Consider the following 18,959-nt stretch of genomic DNA (forward strand, 5'->3'; position numbering starts at 1 on the left):
TTATACTGGTCATGCGATTTTTGCCTCATATGGTAGATGGATGGGAATATGTTCCATTGAGTCAAAAAAGGCAGGAGGAAATATACGCTCTAACTTGCAAATAATTATGGAAATTTCTGCTTTTAGACGCTCCATGTCTTACACCTTAATATTTGTAGCAGTAGGATTTTTGAAAAACAAGCTCAACTCAGTTAATGCTTGCCAAACTGTATTTGGAAGGAACTCATGAAATGCAATTGGTAATAATCTTTGCATAAACACATGACAATCATGGCTCTTCATACCAAAAAGCTTATACTTTTGCATATCAACAAATAGCCGTATTTTTGCTTTTTCTATTTATCAAGAGTATAATAAGCCTTAAGGTATTTACCTGTTCGCACATCTTTCTCTAACTCTTTTTTACAACATAAATGTGTTATATCTTCTCTTGCTTTTGCATTATCCTTTATCTTCCCTTTAATATTCATCACTATGTTAAAAGTATTCTCAAAGACATTTTTCTCGATGTGTATGACATCTAAGTAACCATCTCTCCAAAAAAACTTTTATTGCATTTCACTATTAGTACAATTTCACTGTTAATAGATAGTGAGATATCCCAATTGGTTTATCTTTAACTTTATTACGTACCTAGGGAGATCTTCTATCAATTATGCAGAAAAACCGTTTAGGTTACTCTAGAATGATAGCTCTCCCATTATACGTTAGCTTTGTAGAGTTTATATGCGTCGATCTAACATGTTTAATTTTATTAGAATTTTTTTTAAATTTCACAAGTGGCATGAGGCTGCAGTATTCATTTATAAGAATTGAATATGCGCAAGCTCTCTAAAAATAAGATAATTATTTATACATCAGGGTAAAAAATAGTGTTACCTTCGATATAAAAATTTAATTTTCCTTAATTTTAGAAAGAAGAGGCCATGTAATTAGAGAGATGATGCATGTGCACTAGATATAATCTCTCCTAAAAATTCACATAAGATTTGCTGAAAATTTTTTTCTTATAATATGATCCATTCAATGCGGAATGTTAATGGGAATTGAAAATGAGACTTCTTGATAAAAACTTTAAATGGTTACAATAGAACAAGTAACTAAACATGTTTTATCTTGAATCCCTTATGAGAACTAATGTTTTTCCCCCGCATAGAGCATAACCAACATAGAGCATAACCAACATTTTTAATGGAGGATGAAGCATTTCTGTGAGCAGATCAACGTATGTGTATTTCTAATTAAAGCAAACTTAGGTTAAAAAAAAACTTATTCATATCAGTGAACTCATTTGGCCTTTTTTTTTTTTCATTTCATAAACCAAAATGAATTTCATTTATATAATGAACAATATCAAATTACAACATTTTAGTAGAGAATTGGTTACATAGAAAAGTAAAATGTAACATTGTAGCAGCAATGCTCTAGCCTAGCAGCTTCCTTATCAAAAGCAATAGAGCCTTTAATAAATGGAGAAGATCACAGTAGCTTTTCCAAATGAATGCTAATTCCACTTTGTTCTTAAAACCAACTGGCACATTTTGGAGAAGATCAGACATCATTAATGATGGATCTCCTCCAGGCCAGACCTGCACCACTTTTTTAGGTTTCAAATAAGAAACCTACAAGTGAGCAGGGATGAAACTTCATTGCTGGCAGAATTAGCATCTTCGGAGCAGGAATGAGTCCATGCACCCCTAATCCACAATCTCCCCAAATTCGCTGCTTTTTGTGTCATCTATTTCGGATACAAAAGGATGAATTAATAACATCTCAATGGTGAATCTGAACTGATGATTCTTCACTAGACATCCTTTCAAGAAATCCTTGCCATCCTTTGAAATCCAAGAAGGAATTTTTGGCAATTCATATATATCAGCAATCCTCTCGCAAGCTTTTTTAGTTGTTTCATTAGGGTTCGAACCCCAAAGTGATTTCCCAATAAACATCTCAAAAACCATACATCCAAGAGCCCAAATATCAGAAGGAAATTCCTGAATATATTATCAATGAGAGTCTCTGGTGCCATATATAATGCAGTCCCAACAATAAAACAATCAAGCTTCCTCTTTTTGGTCTTCTGAACTTTCTTGGCCAATCCAAAATCCCCAATCTTGGGCACAAAGTCACCATCCCCACTAGGCACGAGCAGCACATTGTCTGGCTTCAAATCACAATGAACATAATCGTGACTGTGGATGTAATTAATACCTTTAAGAATAGGCCTTGTGTATCTCTTCACATCCGATTCAGGCAACCCACAACATCCGACCTCTTTTTAAGATTAGCTAGGGTTCCTCCAGAAGCGTACTCCAACAATAGATTGTAAAGCATCTTTCCATCCTTACTCATAGTAGTTTCTTCGCCTAACACTCAAGAATGTAGGGACAGTCACGAAGATGGTTGAAAGTCTCTTTCTCCTTCTGAAGTGAACTTGAGGAAGAGACCTCCGCTGATTTAATAGCCATAAGTGGTGGATAAAACGCTCTTCTTGATTTGAGTTTCTTCAAAAAAGCGAGATAAACAGACGCAAACCCTCCTTTGCCAAGCAACGGCCCTCTCCACCATGCGACTCCATGATTATCCGAGCTATCTTCTTCGACTGCCATAACCTTTCTCTTAATTGCTTAGGTTCAAAGCAATGTAATCTCCAATGCTTCAACGATACTTGGTTACACAAAAGAAGGGATTTTACCACCATATATCATCAACGTGAAATTAAAGCTTTATTTTTCTAGTTGCCACTAGTTTGAAACCTAACTTAAACTAATAACTAATTTAATATCTTTTGACCCATAAGATAGCTAAGTAGTTAATGTTAAATTACCAAAAATGAAATAATTATAAATAAAAATTATATAACATGCTAAAAATTTTATCTCGACTTTTTATTTTAAATTAAAAAAAATATCAAAAATTTTAATCCCATGAATTTAAAAATAAAAATTTAATATAGTCAGCATGCCTAGCTAGTCAACATGCCACATTAACTAATCACTTTAACTATTAATTGGTTTATTGCTAAGTGTGAAAATAATAATAAAATTTTAAATTAGATTATTAAAATTAGAAGATTTGATTAAATTTAAAAAAATATAAAAGATTTTGACTTTTTAAGTTAATTCTGCTGTAACTAAAAGATATTTCGTATAATAAATTATTGATAAATTTTTTCTTTTATTATTATTATAATAATAATAATAATAATAATAATAATAATAATAATAATAATAATAATAATAATAATAATAATTAGCTTTGAGCTGATTCAATCATCTTCAATCTAAGAGATTTAATAGTGTCATTATTCATGAGTTATTATGATGCATTGCTATTGAAGAATGTGACATTAATTGTTTCCATTCTTTCTTATAAAACATACTTGTACAGAATGTCATACATGTGTGTGTATTTGTTATCAGTTAATGCAATAATAATAGAAATTTGTCATTGGATGCCATTAGATTCTAGAAAAATAGGTTTAAATCAGTTATCTTTTGAGAGCTTTTATTTTTCCATGCATACATAGAACATAAGCAACATTTTTTAATGGAGGAAGCTTATTCATTTCTATATGCAAATTTATGGATGTGTTATTAATTCATAGCAGTGAACTCATAAGGCCACCTTTTTGAGAAATTATATAGTGAAGCAGTTATATCATGTCAATACTTTACATATAATGGCAAAGCAATTGTTGATGGACAAATATACAAATTCAGTTACTAAAATTAAAAAAATATATATAATTTTTTCAGACCCACTCAATATACATGCTTATTTTTGCTATTCTATGTAAATTATCCTACATAGAATAATTGACATATAACAAGCTCTGACATGTTATAAGTTATCCTCAGTAATAAAGGAGATCTCAGTTCTCATTTAAGCCTTGCCGTCAATTCATTTTATTCATACTTTTTGGGAGGGCAATTTGATCTTTGTTTCACTTGCAAAGCACAGGCCGATACGCTTTGAAGGCATTATTGCTTTCTTTTACTTTTAGGGTTATTGTCTATATTGTCCCCATCTGAGTTCTGCTTTCTATTTGCTTTTGGACTATTCTCCTTTATTCTTGAATTGTTTGATTCTATTTTGTTATCTTTGTTGTTCTTCGGTATCCAGGTTTTCTCTTAACATGCCTTGTCCTAGGTCGGATTGGGTGTATGGGGCAGTCTGCTGATCGAAGATAGTTAGATGAGCTCATGTAAAGTTTTTCATACCTTATGTTACTAAAATTTCCTACTTATAAAAAAAAAAAGGAACCGAATGTGTGTAGGCTTTCTAAAAATAAGCTTCACAAGACTTGTTGAAAAGTTTCTTTTATAAAACATACTTGTACATAGGTTCATGTGTGTGTATCTATTATCAGTTAGTGCAATAATACTAGTAAATTTTCAAAACTAGCTACCTAAGGATGCCATATTAGTAAATTTTCAAAACTAGCTACTTAAAGATGCCATTAGATTCTATAAAAATAGTTTTCCTCCATGTTTAAGTCATTTATCTTTATTTAGTTTGCTCTTTGATACATGCAATGATCCATTCAATAGGGATTTCCCATTAGTCCTTTTGCACTGATCTTAATGGGAATTGAATTTGAGATTTCTTGATGAACACTTTAAACGGTTACAGTAAATCACGCAAGTAAACATGTTTTATCTTGAATCTGTCATGAGAATTAATGTTTTTCCCTGCATAGAACATAATGCAGGATGATGCATTTTTGTGCCCAAATGAATGCATGTGTTACTAATTAAAGCAAACTTAGCTTATCAAAAAAGAAAAAAAAGCAAACTTATTCATAGCAGTGAACTCATATGGCCACCATTTTTCATTCCATAAACCAAAAAGGACTTTTATTTATATAATGAACAATATCAAATTACAACCACCATTTACTAGAGAATTGGTTGCACAGAATGTAAAATGTGTAGGCAGCGAGTCCCTGGCTTAGCAGCTTTCGTGGCATAAGCAATAGAGCCTTGAATAAACAGGAGAAGATCACATAAGCTTTCCTAAATGGATGCCAATTCCACATTTATTCTGGAAACCAACCATCACATTTTGGATAAAATCAGATATCACTAATGATGGACCTCTTACGGGCCCATAGGTAGCAGAATTAGCATCTTCCTGGCCCATGGATAGCACTTTTTTAGGTCTCAAATAAGAAACCTGCAAGTGAGCAGGGATAAAAACTTCTTAGGTAGCAGAACTAGCATCTTCGTCACTCAAAGAACTTCTTTGCATATCATATAACATCATTATAGGCTCCAATTCACTAGGTAATTAATTCTCTTGGGGAACAATATTACGGGTAACGTTAAATAACAAGGTCAGTCATGAGCACAATATAGAGCAATTCAGAGCCATTGTTTTCCTTCCAGAGTTGCACAGAGGACAGCATTCTGATCCCAGCTCCATTGACCAACTTGGATCATATTGTTTGCGGTTGCAAGAAAATCATATCTACAATTCAATTCCTTCACATGACCAAATCTTTTCAATTCCAATTGTGTACCGCTGAAGTTGTTGTCCTGGTCTACAAATGATATAGTTAACTAAAGATCAAATTGCTGCTTAACTTGGAATTCCGCATAACAATGTTGAAAGAGTTAACATTGGTTTGAAGTTAAAAATGATATCAATGCATACCTGTAGGAATGGTGAATATAGTAGGACATTTCTCCACCATATGTGAAGAAACATGTGCTGGTGAATGAATTGCAAAGAACACCTTTGCCAATGATAGCAGAGATTGGAGTACTAACTTCATTAGACTCCTGATTCTGTGGATTTAGGAAAACTTCAAAACACCCCACCATTACTCTCTTCCACTATAGCTGACCAACAACAAGAAGAAGATCCCCATTCAAATATAGAATGCCACTATTCAGAACAGCTCGAATCGCAATGTTCATTGCCTGTGACAGATGAGTTCACGCACCCTTAATCCACAATCTCCCCAAATTCACTGCTTTCTATATCATCTATTCCGGATACAAAAGGATGAATTAATAACATCTCAATGGTGAATCTGAACTGATGATTCTTCACTAGACATCCTTTCAAGAAATCCTTACTATCCTTTGAAATCCAAGAAGGAATTTTAGGCAATTCATATCTATCAGCAATCCTCTCGCAAGCTTTTTTAGTTGTTTCATTAGGGTTCGTGTAACACCCTCCCGGTAGCAACTCCGTACATTCTACTGTTCCGGTGACCGGTGTCGGTCCGGACAGCTAGAAGGTCCGGAAAAATATTTAAACTAAAGTCAGGAACCATAATTAACTCAAATATTAATAAGAAAAATTTAGGAAAAGTTTTAGAAATAAAATACAACCAAGTTAAATGAGCCGGTGCCCTAGCGATGGGTAACCTAGTGAGAAGTTGCGGTTCTCGCAACTCGGAGCCCTAGACCCGGGGAAAAATTCATAAAATAATTTTTGGGACTCCAGAGAAGGGTCATTGAGGTTCCTATGGCATTAGAATGCCAAGAAAATATTTAGAAAAATTTTTCAATCGGTACAGACAATTTTGACCCGTTAAGCCAAACGGAGGGCATTTTGGTCATTTCGCCTTCAGAGGCGATTTTTGGCCGACTTGTCCAGTTGAGTAAATAATTATTATTACATAAAATATGAATTAATGTTGATGAAAAATTAATTTAAAGTTAGTAGAAAAGAAAAGAAAAGAAAAATAGGGGAAATTAGGGATAATGACATCACATGATGTCATTTACTTACTCCCAACCAATCAAAATTTAACAAGCCTTCTTAAATCACTTAAAAGAGTCAAAATGGACCAAAAAAATTCTGGTCTTCTTCTTCTTCTTCAGCAGCCGAAAATCCCCTCCCCTTTCCTCCATAGATCTTATTCTCTTATACCTTAAAACCTTTGATTTCTCACCCCAAAATCTATAAAGTCATTCACTAAAATTGGTCACCCAACCTTGCTAAAGTGTTTGGCAGCCTAGAAAAGGAAAGAAAGTGAAGTTTAAGCTTGAGAAAATTCTGCCCTATTCAAGGTTAGTGCCTATTTATACACATATCTCTCTCTTTCCATGTTAGAGACCTAAAATGAGTAAGAATTTGTAAATTAAATGAATAAAATCTATGTGTATGTCCACCATAGAATTCGGCAGCCCTAAGGAAGGAATAAGATTGAGTGTTTTTGATGGACTTGGAGTGAACTAGAGATCATGTTTAAAGTATATATATATATATAAGGATAATGAATTAGTTAGTTTAACTATGGTAACTTGTGTGAACCTTGAATTTGAGCTAGGGTTTTGGGAGAGAAACTTGGACTTTGCTTATGAAATGGTGAATGAACATTTTAATGGTCAATTAGTGACCATTTGAGGGAAGTTGACCATAACTTGAAGTGAATTATGGCATTGCAAACTGGTTTGGTATGCTGCCTAGTGTAACCAGCAGGGTGGCTGTGAGTCCAGCCTGTTTGGACAGCCATAATTTTGGCTGTGTAGGTTCAATTGGTGTTTGGCCAATTGGACATGAAACTAGACACATAATGGCACAATTTTGCTGAAGAAACCATGCCCAAAAGACCAAAGCAAGTGGACCAAAAACTGGCCCCAATCCGGATGTCCTGCAACCAGATTCTGCAGAATGACCAAATGAACAGTAATTGTTCATTTGGCCATAACTCATTGTAGAATGGCCCAATTGACCTGAAATGTTTACAGCAACAAGTTAAGATATAGACAAACAACTTTCATGAAGAAACCTACCCCAAATTATGACCAGAACCTATCCAACAAGGCAGTTGTAATTATTGTTCACTGCACTATAGATATGGTCAGTTCTGCAATTTTTCAATCCGGCCAGTTGTGGTTTTTGGACCATAACTTGAGTTACAAAACTCCAAATGGAGTGATTCAAAAAAGGAAATTCAACTAGACAAAATAAGTAACAACTTTCATGTTTATCATTTTCTCAAATTCCCACTGTAAGAGTCACTAATGGAACAGTAAAATTAGGGTACAAAAACTAAAAATTCTGCTCCCTTAGTTTTAAGCTTAGAAATGGTATTGGTGATTAATTCCAACAAGTTTTGAATGCAAAATGTGGTACATTGGGAGTGTTAAAACCAATGTACCTATTTTCTATGCAAAAGTCAACATTTTTGTTGACCAATGAAATGAATAGTGACACCAAAACTTGAAATTCAAAAATTAAAGAATTCAAAAGTATCAAATGCCCTAGTATACTTAACAAGATTGGTTTGGATAGTTTGGCATGCCAATAGGGTTCAGTTAGCAGTACTGCACATGGCATTATGCCATTCTGTGATTTCATGGCTTTTAGCCATTCTGACCTTGTGTTGATATTTGGCCTTGTGCCTATTGTCATTACAGCTTATTAGCTGTTCTGTTGCACACCGGGAGATGCACATGTGACCGATGGTGTGACGGCCCGAGGTACTAGATACCCAGTGCCAGTTTACCCGTTTATCCAGTCCAGTCGTCCAGTATAGGTTACTTGGGCAACCAAAAGAATGAAAGTGGATAAAGTTAACGAAATAAATGATTATAACAAGTACAAAACAAGTAAAACATCGATACATTCAATGCATATTTATTTCTGTTATTTCTTTCTATTTTATTATTTGCACCACTAAGCATTATTGCTTAGCGCGTTGCTTTTGCCACGCATAGGTTCTGGAGATACTGATCGAGAGCCCAGTAGACCGCAGACTGGGTGAGACCATCCTGCAGCTCTGCATAGTATCCGTGTCACCTCACCACCTACAGTGCATTGGTAGGACACTAGGTTTCATTTTGGTATTTTGTAACTAACTTTTATTTTCTCATATGTAATTGAACTTATGTAATATATTTTGATGTTCATGTAAATAATGAAAATTGTGTTTGTGAATGGAAAAGTGAATATTTATCTGTGACTTGTACATGACTATCACATGAGCTGAATGATTGAGAAATGAAATTGAAAAATATTGAGATTTTGATAATGGAGCTTGAGAAGATTGAATGTGATTTTTGGAAGTGTTTTTCACAAGTTCCGAAGAACTGTTTTCTCTATTTATAGCCGGTACTCTGCCGGATTTTTTTTTTTTAAATTTTCGGAACCTCAAATAAATTATAATTTTAATAAATGGCTTAACTAAATTATATTCCACAAGTTACATTCAAAACTATTATAAAAATTAATTAAGATAAAATAGAGTGTTCCGGATACACCGTGTGACATAGCTTACTCGAATATACTGTACACGGGTAAGGGGTGTCACATTTAGTGGTATCAGAGCACGGTTTAGGCGTTTCTGGACCTAGATTGAGTCCATACCATACATTGCATTTGAAAGAGTTGAGGTGACACTAATGCAGATCTGTTTGTCTTTGTTATTTTGAATAGGATATGGACCCTACATCTCAGAGGGTAGTTGAGGAGGAAGTGAAGAGTCATGCTCCACCTGCAGCAGCTGAGACTGGGGGCATGAGAGAACCTGCTCCGCCAGCTCAAGCAGAGCCTGCTCAGCCTCCACAGGCCGTGTTTCAACAAATGGCCGAATTCTTCAAACAAATGGCTGGGGTAATGCCACCACCACCACCACCTCCACAACCAAAATCACACCTGGAAAAATTGAGAAAGTTTGGAGCAGTGGACTTCTTTGGCAGGAGAGAAGATGATTATGTTGCAGCCGAAAATTGGTTGAACAGAACAGGCAGAGTTTTAAAACAACTCCACTGCACTCCAGAGTAAAATCTAGAAGCTGCTGTATCTCTGCTGCAAGATGTTGCATATGAATGGTGGGATACTGTGTCCAGTGAAGTACAACCAGAAATAGTAACTTGGGACTTCTTTCTCTCAGAATTCAAGAAGAAATATGTGGGTAATGTATACCTAGAAGAGAGAAGAAGAGAGTTCATTAATCTGAGGCAGAGACAGCTGTTAGTGGCCGAGTGTGAGAAGGAATTCGTCAGATTGAGCCGCTATGGAAGGGAGATAGTCCCTAATGAGGTCGAGATGTGTAAGAGATTTGAAGAAGGATTAAATGACAATATAAAGATCATGATCACTGCCTTGGGAATCACCGACTTCACCAAGTTAGTGGAAGCTGCAATAAAAGTTGAAAAGGTTAGAATAAGTGAGCAGACCAGAAGAGAGAAACAGCAGAACAGGGGCCCAGGTCAGTTTAGTTCATCTCCTGTATTTGGAAAGAAGTTCAAGGGTCCACCTGCACAGAGTTTAGGTCAACCACAAGGTCAAGGTCAGTCTCAGGGGCCCAGGCCACAGTTTACCCCTAGGAGAGGTCAGTCCACACCATCAGTGGGCAGCTCTCCAGGGATGGGGTTCAGGGGACCAGCCCCAGCATCTTCTGCATGTCCACACTGCCTGAAGTGGCACAAGGGGGAGTGTTGGAGAGTGACTGGTGCCTGCTTAAGGTGTGGGTCAACAGAGCATCAGCTGAAGAACTGTCCATGCAGAACTACTACAGCTGCTCCAACACAAGCAGACAGACCTACTCCTGCATCACAAAGGGGTAGGAAATCTGGCAAATCTGAGGCAGTGGGACCATCTCAGAGGCCTGCATCTGAGCCAGCAGAGAGGCCAGATAACAGACCACCTGCCAGAGCCTATGCCATTCGAGCCCAGGAGGAGCAAGATGCCCCGGACATCATCAGGGGTACGTTCTCCCTCTACAATACATCTGTGCATGCATTGGTGGATCCAGGATCCACTCATTCATACATCTGCATCAACCTACCCGTAGAAAGGGGGATACTAGTAGGGGAGAGTGACCAAGACATTCTGGTCACTAATCCATTGGGCCACAGTGTAGTGGTGAACAAAGTGTACAAGGGTTGCCCGTTAAAGATTCAGGGGTATGAATTCTTGGCAGACTTAATTGAGTTGCCTTTTCATGAGTTTGACGTGATTTTGGGAATGGACTGGTTGTCACGTCATCAGGCAATAGTTGATTGCAAATTGAAGAGAATTTCTCTGAAAACTTCTGAGGGTAATGAGATCACGGTTGTGGGTGAAAGGACAGATTTCCTGTCCAATGTTATCTCAGCCACAGTTGCAAGAATAATGATGAGAAAAGGCTGTGAAGCCTACCTAGCACATGTGGTGGATACTAGGCAGGCTAAGCCAGATCTGTGTGACATATCCACGATGAGACTTCCCAGACTTGTTCACTGAAGAGTAGACATGTTTGACACCAGAAATGGAAGTTGAATTTGCTATTGAGACACTGCCGGGTACAGCACCCATTTCCATTGCTCCTTATAGGATGGCACCCAGAATTGAGGGAGTTAAAACTTCGATTACAAGAGTTGCTTGATAAGGGGTTCATACGCCCCAGTGTGTCACCATGGGGAGCCCCAGTGCTGTTTGTAAAGAAGAAGGATGGGACTTTGAGGCTTTGCATTGATTACCGGCAGTTGAATAAAGTGACTGTGAAGAACAAATATCCGTTGCCTAGAATTGATGATCTGTTTGATCAGTTGAAGGGAGCAGGAGTATTTTCTAAGATTGATCTCAGATCAGGGTATCATCAGTTGAGGGTGAAGGATGCAGATGTGCCAAAGACTGCATTCAGGACCCGATATGGGCATTATGAGTTCCTAGTGATGCCCTTTGGCCTAACAAATGCACCAGCAGCATTCATGGACCTTATGAACCGTATCTTCCATCCATACCTAGATCGGTTCGTAGTGGTCTTTATTGATGATATTTTGGTGTATTCCAAGACCAGGGAAGAACATGATGAGCATTTGAGGATTGTTCTGCAAACCCTGAGAGAAAAGAAGCTGTATGCTAAGTTGTCCAAATGTGACTTTTGGTTGAATGAGATTGCATTCCTTGGACACATAGTGTCAGCTGATGGGATTAGGGTGGATCCCAAGAAAATAGAAGCAGTGATGGAATGGAAGCCTCCCAGAAATACAACTGAGGTCAGAAGCTTCTTGGGGCTAGCTGGGTATTACAGAAGATTTGTGAAGGGATTTTCCTTAATAGCTGCTCCAATGACCAAGTTGTTACACAAGAATGTCAGATTTGACTGGAATGACAAGTGTCAGACCAGTTTTGAGAAGTTGAAGGCTATGTTGACAGAGGCACCAGATAACACGCCAAAGGTCGTGAAAGGACTTTGTTGTCTACAGTGAAGCCTCTCATAATGGGTTAGGGTGTGTATTGATGCAAGAGGGGAAGGTGGTCGCTTATGCTTCCAGGCAGCTAAGGCCATATGAACATAATTACCCTACCCATGATCTAGAGCTTGCAGCAATTATCTTCGCACTGAAGATATGGAGGCATTACTTATATGGTGAAAAGTGCTACATTTACACAGACCACAAAAGCCTGAAATACTTGCCAACCCAGAAGGAGCTCAACCTTAGACAGAGAAGATGAATTGAGTTCCTGAAGGACTATGATTGTGTAATTGACTACCATCCTGGGAAGGCAAATGTAGTTGCTGATGCTTTGAGCAGAAAATCCATGACAGCTTTGAGATCATTGAATGCCCGTCTATCTTTGGTTCGAAATGGAGCTATTTTGGCTGAGTTGCAAGTGAGGCCAAACTCACATGCAGATTTTAGATGGGCAAAAGGCAGATGAAAAGTTAATGGCTATTATGAGCAAAATCTCAGAGGGAAAAGCAACTGACTATGAGGTGAAAGCAGATGGGTGTCTGTACTACAAAGGAAGAATATGTGTACCAGATAATGGGGAATTAAAAGCCAGTATTCTGAAAGAGGTGCATGCCAGTGTTTATGCTATGCACCCAGGAAGTACAAAAATGTATCACGATCTGAAGCTTCAGTATTGGTGGCCTGGTATGAAGAAAGACATAGCTGACTATGTGACTAAATGCTTGACATGTCAGCAAGTCAAGGCAGAACATCAAGTTCCATCAGGTTTGCTATAGCCTATACGCATACCTGAATGGAAATGGGATCGGGTCACCATTGATTTTGTAAGTGGTCTACCTCTCACCCAGAAGAAACATGATGCAGTATGGGTGATAGTGGATAGATTGACGAAGTCAGCACACTTTCTGCCAGTTAGGACTAACTACTCACTGGAGAAGTTAGCAGAATTGTATATCAGTGAGATAGTTAGACTGCATGGAATTCCACTTTCCATCATATCCGATCGAGACCCAAGGTTTACATCGAGATTCTGGAAGAAGTTGTATGAGTCCTTGGGTACACAACTCCACTTCAGCACAGCTTTCCATCCTCAGACGGATGGGCAATCAGAAAGAGTAATCTAGGTAAACAATTGAAACCAATGAAATTGATACGAATATTGAATTAAAATGATAATAATAACATGAAATATATGTCAGGTCCTTGAGGATATGCTGAGGAGTTGTGTCATTGAATTTGAGGGAAGTTAGGATAGATACCTCCCACTGGCAGAATTTGCATACAACAATAGCTACTAAGCTAGTATCCAAATGGCCCCGTATGAAGCACTGTATGGGAGGAAATGTAGAACTCCAGTGTGCTGGACTGAATTGGGCGAAGACAAACTGGTAGGGCCAGACCTGGTGAAACAGACTGAGGAGAAAGTAAAACTAATCAAAGCCAATCTGAAGGTTGCCTCAGACAGACAGAAATCTTATGCCGACTTGAAGAGAAAACAAATAGAATATGTGGTTGGCGACAAAGTGTTCCTCAAGGTGTCACCGTGGAAGAAGGTATTGAGATTTGGAAGAAAAGGTAAGTTAAGCCCTAGGTTCATTGGTCCATATGAAGTCATTGAACGTGTGGGTCCAGTGGCCTACAGGCTAGCTTTACCACCAGAGCTGGACAAGATCCACAATGTGTTCCATGTATCTATGTTAAGAAGATACCGCTCAGATCCTTCACATGTCATCTCCAGGGAAGAAATTGAAATACAACCGGATTTGACATATGAAGAAGAACCTCTACGGATCCTGGCTCAGGAAGTAAAAGAATTGAGGAATAAGCAGATTCCACTGGTGAAAGTGCTTTGGAGGCACCACAACACCGAGGAGGCAACTTGGGAAAGTGAAGAAACGATGAGGCAACAGTTCCCTCAACTGTTTGCATCAGGTAAATTTCGAGGACGAAATTTAAATTAGAGGGGAAGAGTTGTAACACCCTCCCGGTAGCAACTCCGTACATTCTACTGTTCCGGTGACCGGTGTCGGTCCGGACAGCTAGAACGTCCGGAAAAATATTTAAACTAAAGTCAGGAACCATAATTAACTCAAATATTAATAAGAAAAATTTAGAAAAAATTTTAGAAATAAAATACAACCAAGTTAAATGAGCCGGTGCCCTAGCGATGGGTAACCTAGTGAGAAGTTGCGGTTCTCGCAACTAGGAGCCCTAGACCAGGGGAAAAATTCATAAAATAATTTTTGAGACTCCAGAGAAGGGTCATTGAGGTTCCTATGGCATTAGAATGCCAAGAAAATATTTAGAAAAATTTTTCAATCGGTACAGACAATTTTGACCCGTTAAGCCAAACGGAGGGCATTGTGGTCATTTCGCCTTCAGAGGAGATTTTTGGCCGACTTGTCCAGTTGAGTAAATAATTATTATGACATAAAATATGAATTAATGTTGATGAAAAATTAATTTAAAGTTAGTAGAAAAGAAAAGAAAAGAAAAATAAGGGAAATTAGGGATAATGACATCACATGATGTCATTTACTTACTCCCAACCAATCAAAATTTAACAAGCCTTCTTAAATCACTTAAAAGAGTCAAAATGGACCAAAAAAATTATGGTCTTCTTCTTCTTCTTCAGCCAGCCGAAAATCCCCTCCCTTTTCCTCCATAGATCTTATTCTCTTATACTTTAAAACCTTTGATTTCTCACCCCAAAATCTATAAAGTCATTCACTAAAATTGGTCACCCAACCTTGCTAAAGTATTTGGCAGCCTAGAAAAGGAAAGAAAGTGAAGTTTAAGCTTGAGAAAATTCTGCCCTATTCAAGGTTAGTGCCTATTTATACACATATCTCTCTCTTTCCATGTTAGAGACCTAAAATGAGTAAGAATTTGTAAATTAAATGAATAAAATCTATGTGTATGTCCACCATAGAATTCGGCAGCCCTAAGGAAGGAATAAGATTGAGTGTTTTTGATGGACTTGGAGTGAACTAGAGATCATGTTTAAAGTATATATATATATATAAGGATAATGAATTAGTTAGTTTAACTAAGGTAACTTGTGTGAACCTTGAATTTGAGCTAGGGTTTTGGGAGAGAAACTTGGACTTTGCTTATGAAATGGTGAATGAACATTTTAATGGTCAATTAGTGACCATTTGAGGGAAGTTGACCATAACTTGAAGTGAATTATGGCATTGCAAACTGGTTTGGATGTAATTAATACCTTTAAGAATAGGCCTTGTGTATCTCTTCACATCCGATCCAGGCAACCCACAACACCCGACCTCTTTTTAAGATTAGCTAGGGTTCCTCCAGAAGCGTACTCCAACAACAGATTGTAAAGCATCTTTCCATCCTTACTCATAGTAGTTTCTTCGCCTAACACTCAAGAATGTAGGGACAGTCACGAAGATGGTTGAAAGTCTCTTTCTCCTTCTGAAGTGAACTTGAGGAAGAGACCTCACGATTTAATAGCCATAAGTGGTGGATAAAACGCTCTTCTTGATTTGAGTTTCTTCAAAAAAGCGAGATAAACAGACGCAAACCCTCCTTTGCCAAGCAACGGCCCTCTCCACCATGCGACTCCATGATTATCCGAGCTATCTTCTTCGACTGCCATAACCTTTCTCTTCATTGCTTAGGTTCAAAGCAATGTAATCTCCAATGCTTCAACGATACTTGGTTACACAAAAGAAGGGATTTTACCACCATATATCATCAACGTGAAATTAAAGCTTTATTTTTCTAGTTGCCACTAGTTTGAAACCTAACTTAAACTAATAACTAATTTAATATCTTTTGACCCATAAGATAACTAAGTAGTTAATGTTAAATTACCAAAAATGAAATAATTATAAATAAAAATTATATAACATGCTAAAAATTTTATCTCGACTTTTTATTTTAAATTAAAAAAAATATCAAAAATTTTAGTCCCATGAATTTAAAAATAAAATTTAATATAGTCAGCATGCCTAGCTAGTCAACATACCACATTAACTAATCACTTTAACTATTAATTGGTTTATTGCTAAGTGTGAAAATAATAATAAAATTTTAAATTAAATTATTAAAATTAGAAGATTTGATTACATTTAAAAAAATATAAAGGATTTTGACTTTTTAAGTTAATTCTGCTGTAACTAAAAGATATTTCGTATAAGAAATTATTGATAAATTTTTTCTTTTATTATTATAATAATAATAATAATAATAATAATAATAATAATAATAATAATAATAATAATAATAATTAGCTTTGAGCTGATTCAATCATCTTCAATATAAGAGATTTAATAGTGTCATTATTCATGAGTTATTATGATGCATTGCTATTGAAGAATGTGACATTAATTGTTTCCATTCTTTCTTATAAAACATACTTGTACAGAATGTCATACATGTGTGTGTATTTGTTATCAGTTAATGCAATAATAATAGAAATTTGTCAATGGATGCCATTAGATTCTACAAAAATAGGTTTAAATCAGTTATCTTTTGAGAGCTTTTGTTTTTCCATGCATATATAGAACATAAGCAACATTTTTTAATGGAGGAAGCTTATTCATTTCTATGTACAAATTTATGGATGTGTTATTAATTCATAGCAGTGAACTCATAGGGCCACCTTTTTGAGAAATTATATAGTGAAGCAGTTATATCTTGTCAATACTTTACATAGAATGGCAAAGCAATTGTTGATGGACAAATATACAAATTCAGTTACTAAAATTAAAAAAATATATATAATTTTTTCAGACCCACTCAATATACATGCTTATTTTTGCTATTCTATGTAAATTATCCTACATAGAATAATTGATATATAACAAGCTCTGACATGTTATAAGTTATCCTCAGTAATCAAGGAGATCTCAGTTCTCATTTAAGCCTTGCCGTCAATTCATTTTATTCATACTTTTTGGGAGGGCAAATTTGATCTTTGTTTCACTTGCAAAGCACAGGCCGATACGCTTTGAAGGCGTTATTGCTTTCTTTTACTTTTAGGGTTATTGTCTATATTATCCCCATCTGAGTTCTGCTTTCTATTTGCTTTTGGACTATTCTCCTTTATTCTTGAATTGTTTGACTTTATTTTGTTATCTTTGTTGTTCTTCGGTATCCAGGTTTTCTCTTAACATGCCTTGTCCTAGGTCGGATTGGGTGTATGGGGCAGTCTGCTGATCGAAGATAGTTGGATGAGCTCATGTAAAGTTTTTCGTACCTTATGTTACTAAAATTTCCTACTTATAAAAAAAAAGGAACCGAATGTGTGTAGGCTTTCTAAAAATAAGCTTCACAAGACTTGTTGAAAAGTTTCTTTTATAAAACATACTTGTACATAGGTTCATGTGTGCGTATCTATTATAAGTTAGTGCAATAATACTAGTAAATTTTCAAAACTAGCTACCTAAGGATGCCATATTAGTAAATTTTCAAAACTAGCTACTTAAAGATGCCATTAGATTCTATAAAAATAGTTTTCCTCCATGTTTAAGTCATTTATCTTTATTTAGTTTTCTCTTTGATACATGCAATGATCCATTCAATAGGGATTTCCCATTAGTCCTTTTGCACTGATCTTAATGGGAATTGAATTTGAGATTTCTTGATGAACACTTTAAATGGTTACAGTAAATCACGCAAGTAAACATGTTTTATCTTGAATCCGTCATGAGAATTAATGTTTTTCCCTGCATAGAACATAATGGAGGATGATGCATTTTTGTGCCCAAATGAATGCATGTGTTACTAATTAAAGCAAACTTAGCTTATCAAAAAAGAAAAAAAAAGCAAACTTATTCATAGCAGTGAACTCATATGGCCACCATTTTTCATTCCATAAACCAAAAAGGACTTTTATTTATATAATGAACAATATCAAATTACAACCACCATTTACTAGAGAATTGGTTGCACAGAAATGTAAAATGTGTAGGCAGCGAGTCCCTGGCTTAGCAGTTTTCGTGGCATAAGCAATAGAGCCTTGAATAAACAGGAGAAGATCACATAAGCTTTCCTAAATGGATGCTAATTCCACATTTATTCTGGAAACCAACCATCACATTTTGGATAAAATCAGATATCACTAATGATGGACCTCTTCCGGGCCCATAGGTAGCAGAATTAGCATCTTCCTGGCCCATGGATAGCACTTTTTTAGGTCTCAAATAAGAAACCTACAAGTGAGCAGGGATAAAAACTTCTTAGGTAGCAAAACTAGCATCTTCGTCACTCAGCAACTTGCTGCATATCATATAATATCATTATAGGCTCCAATTCACTAGGTAATTAATTCTCTTGGGGAACAATATTACGGGTAACGTTAAATAACAAGGTCAGTCATGAGCACAATATAAAGCAATTCAGAGCCATTGTTTTCCTTCCAGAGTTGCACAGAGGACAGCATTCTGATCCCAGCTCAATTGACCAACTTGGATCATATTGTTTGCGGTTGCAAGAAAATCATATCTACAATTCAATTCCTTCACATGACCAAATCTTTTCAATTCCAATTGTGTACCGCTAAAGTTGTTGTCCTGCTCTACAAATGATATGGTTAACTAAAGATCAAATTGCTGCTTAACTTGGAATTCCGCATAACAATGTTGAAAAAGTTAACATTGGTTTGAAGTTAAAAATGATATCAATGCATACCTGTAGGAATGGTGAATATAGTAGGACATTTCTCCACCATATGTGAAGAAACATGTGCCGGTGAATGAATTGCAAAGAACACCTTTGCCAATGATAGCAGAGATTGGAGTACAAACTTCATTGGACTCCTGATTCTGTGGATTTAGGAAAACT

General features: G+C 36.4%; 1 pseudogene; it reads right to left on the bottom strand.

Annotated features, from left to right (window-relative positions):
- Positions 1-1,697: 1,697 nt before the first annotated feature.
- On the bottom strand, positions 1,698-18,927 carry LOC131180636 (mitogen-activated protein kinase kinase kinase 20-like; annotated as a pseudogene).
- Positions 18,928-18,959: the final 32 nt, after the last annotated feature.

Source organism: Hevea brasiliensis, chromosome 6, assembly GCF_030052815.1.
Source record: "Hevea brasiliensis isolate MT/VB/25A 57/8 chromosome 6, ASM3005281v1, whole genome shotgun sequence".
Lineage (NCBI taxonomy): Eukaryota > Viridiplantae > Streptophyta > Magnoliopsida > Malpighiales > Euphorbiaceae > Hevea > Hevea brasiliensis.